Raw genomic sequence first — 4,445 nt, forward strand, 5'->3', positions numbered from 1 at the left:
TTTAACTTTTCGTTTATGGACATCTGAATTATTGTAATTGGGTCCTGTGATTTTTTTCTCTTTCTAGATTTTTCACCTAAAAAGTTCTATTATGTACAAAAATTTTGATACATATTTGACTATAATGCAAATATATTAAACTCTCACTCTATCACTATAAATTTTCTAGCGCATAACACTCCATCTGCATGAGAAAGTGCATTCAAACTAGAGCACATAGATGGATGATGGATCCCGGTAGCAATGATTGCTTAGGGTACATTTTGTTTTGTGGAAAAAAAAAGGTTAAATGAAATATAAATAATTAATGAATTATTTATAAATTAGCAATTATTATTTGATATTTTGTTTCTTCTATTTTTTTTCTCAAATTCTCTGCAACCAAATAGAGCATAAGGCTGACTTGTTTTTTTATTAGAAAAATTTAGTAATGAATGAAAGCCTTTTATCCTACAGACAAAATCTAGCTAGAACAAATTGGAATAAGAAAATAAAATAAAGAAATTAAAATAAGGACAAAAAGGCTTGCTTGTTTCGAACTTAATATTTTGAATGAAAATGTTAAAAAAAACTTTTTTTTCAAAGAAGTTAAAAGAAATTAAAGTGATCCTTTCCTACCTTTTAAAATTCATGCATGTGGATGATGCTCGTTCAGCAGAACAAAATTTTTAGTTGACCCACATAACCATGAAGAAAATGTGAGTAGCCAAGGAACTACAGAGTGAGAATCTTATGGAGTCAAAGAAGCATCATTTTTGGCTAAAAGTACAATAATGCATAGTGGGTACACTTGTCCCTCTATTTATAGTTAAGAGCTATTGTTAAGAGTGCATGAAGGACTAGATGATAAAGTAATATGGAATGTATACAACTGAGCTCGATATAGCTAGCTGAGTAATTGATAAGTCTAGCTAATAGCAGCCCATCAAATGGGAACTCCAAACAAGATCTAAATTGAAGGTGGGATCCCTTGATAAACTCTTCTAGCAAGAATCTATAGTTAACTTTAATGATTGATTTGGGCGAGTTGTCGAGTTCTGTAGTCGAATAGCATTAATTGGTTGTCAAGCACTATAGGTGAGATGTCATAGTTTTTATGACATGATGAGATATGATTTTGAGACGATTATCATGAAGGTTTAAGACTGATGACTTGCTTAACTAAGTTTATATTCTCCTAATGACAATGATCAATCCAATTGACATAAACATTGTTGGTTTCCCAAATTCTTGTGGAGAAGATCATGAGAACAAATACTATAATCTAATTATTTTTTTATTGTGGAAAATGAGGTGTTAGTCATTTTCATTACAAAAATGAATAGTTGCAAAGGTATAACGGCCCAATGATACATCTCAAGAGGATAAGAAAAGAATTACAAGAGCTACAACAAAAATCTATATTACTCAAAATTAACTAACACAAGAGAAAACTAAAGAAGACAAAGAAACTGATATTAAAAGAAACTAAAAACTATAAAAAAAATATAAAAAATGGACTCAAAATGTCACCCATGAGAGAAATTTCTTCTATACATATACTGTGTGCACACTTGGTTACCAAGAAGACCATCCAAGGAGCGCAACAAGCGGCATCAACATTTTGGGCCATAGCTATACTCATCATTCTCTACCGAAAACAATAATCCCAATGCAGCTAAGTCATAGAAAATATCCTATGATTTCCTCATAATTCTTCAAGATTAATGTTCTTTTTTATCTACCTATGAGTGATGATTGCCTAATCATTTCATGCCCAAATTTCATATTGTTTCATTCATGCCAAATAAAGCACATAGAGAAACAAATGAACAAGAAATAAAGCCTTTTAACTACATATTTAGAATGATTAAGTATCCATAATGATCTGAAACAGTTGTAATGAAGAAGGCCTTAATAAGGACGTAGAGGCAATCAAAATGATGTTGCTTATAATTTTGAAAGTGAAATCACACTCATAGAAAATGTGATAAATCAATTCATTGATTGAATGGTAGTATATTTGGAATCCACTAGAATGCCTCTTAATAAAAGAACAATCGAAGTTTTAAGTCAATTTATAAAAAGAAGCCAACTAAAAACTGAATACATTAAAGAAAAATTCTTGTGCCAAATAAATTTGTATAAAGAAATCATAGCTAAATTCCAATAATAAGAATTTATAAATGACTTGAAAGATGAAGAGTCATAGTTGAGCCAAGTTAAAATATTAGAACCTCCATAAATTATGGGGGTAGCAATAATAATATTGCAAAGAGAACATGGTAGAGAATCACATAGGTTCCAATTATTATTACAAATAACCATTGAGATGCGAGTGTGCGGAGGAAGGATATGAAAGGTGAAATTTATGTCCTAGAGCTCATATAGTGCTTTAACAACACACTAGGGTCCCAATATAAACAAAATTGCTTATAGATATAGGCTTGAAAGTGATTTTGGGTTTAATAAAAGAAGCCACAACTTCCAAAATTTTCCAACATTTGGATTCCATAGAATTATTCATATTCCATTAAAAAGGTTATTTTTCCTTGCCAAATTTAACAAATTATAAAGATTTAGATGGCAAACATCCCCAAATTAATGAGCATCTATGAGAATGTAATAATATAGAGAAGGAAGGGATGCCCAAGCCATTAGAATGCTTGGGACAACAAGTATTTTTCCATGATATAAGGTCTAGCTTCTTAGCAGCAAAAGCCCTATGGTATACGAACCTAGCTCAAAGTTTGATTAAAAATTTTATATAGGACCTTGGCAATATTGTACCCTTGATCCAATAAACAAATAAATTTTAGATGCCAAAATTTTAGAATTGCAATTAACCAGCTAGAAAAAGGTTTCTTTTTAACTATTTATCCTTCCAGAAGATACATGTATTTCCATATTAAGGGTTGAAAATTAGAGATAAGTTTTGTTTTGAATGAAATTAGGATACCTAAGTACTAATATTTACCTTTTTTTATATGCAATTTAAGTTGCTTAGTTATCATTAATTAGAGGTATGCTTACAAAAATATATAACACTTTAAGAGGCATTAATTTCGAGACTATCAGCTTTTCCAAATTGATCCAGGATAAGATTAAGAGTATTAATATTATCTATATTACATTTATTAACTACTAATAATTCATTCGCATAAGGAATATCATAAATTATTAGGTAGCCCAAAGGTATACATAAATATACATTGTTGCTAATCTTTTCCTTAAAGACATTTGAAAGGCCATCCGTAGCTAAGAAAAAATTGTAAGCTGAAATGGGACAACCATATTTGAATCTAAATGAAGAGCCAAAGTATCCTTCAAGAGACCATTTGATACAAATAGAGAAAGATACATTGAAAATACAAGCTTTAATCCATTCAATGAATGGGTGGGCAAAGCCATTCTGCCACATTATAGAAATAATGAAATATCTACAAATCATGTCAAAAGCCTTAAATATATCTAGTTCGGCAAAAAAAAAAAATGGCATTTGCATTTGAGTGACTTTATCCTAGAATTTCTTGGCAAGAAAGATATTATGGGTCAAAATTCTATTTTGAGATACCCAGTTTGGCTTTAAAGTCTAACAAAAGGCATGATAGGTTTATGTCTTAAAGAAATCATTTTAGTTATAATTTTATAAAAGGTATTACATTAGGAAATGGGTTTAAAATCTAAAATTTTGCTTGTATGCTGAGTATTATGAATTATTGAAATTGTAGTTGGTTTAGTATCCTCCATATTTGATTATTAGAGAAGAAATACTTTATAGTATGACAAAGTTGTGTACCAATATTTTCCTTAGTGGCATCATATAATTCAAAAGAAAACCCAAAGGGCTCAGTGGCTTTGGTCTCCTCATTAGTGACTTGCATGGTTAAGATGGGATATAAGTAAGGGGGAACAATTCTACTAATAGGCAAAGAGGGAAGGTTGAGTATTGAAAATGTTTTTAAAGTGGTTAAAGGCAGCCAAAATAATATCTTTTTGTTATGTGGAAGTTCTCATATTTGCGAAAAGCTCTTTTATGCAATTCTGATTTCATTTCCCCTTAATTTTACCATATAGAAATTTTAGGTCATCTTTTCCATTAATAAGCCATTTTGATTTGGCCCTTTCAACAATCTAAGAATCCTATTAGGTCTAATGAAAGTCAAGAGCTTCTTTAAATTCTCTCACCTTAGAATTCACAAATTGATTAAGAGGATAATTGTCCAAAGCAATAAAGTAGAATTTTTTGAAGGTGTTAGTTGTGTTATTAGAGGAAGCCTAGATATTGGATTTTGAAGAGCTTTTGAACTTTCTTTGCTTGGTTTTAAAGGAACAAATTGGATCCTCTAGAGCATGACAAAAGAAGGTAGAGTGGAGAGCATACAAAAATTGTTATATTTAGTCCATATGTTTTTGAGGAGGAATCTACATCTTTTATTTTGTGAAGCCTGAGTAATTATAATTAT

Source organism: Dendrobium catenatum, unplaced genomic scaffold (assembly GCF_001605985.2).
Source record: "Dendrobium catenatum unplaced genomic scaffold, ASM160598v2 fragScaff_scaffold_1301, whole genome shotgun sequence".
NCBI lineage: Eukaryota > Viridiplantae > Streptophyta > Magnoliopsida > Asparagales > Orchidaceae > Dendrobium > Dendrobium catenatum.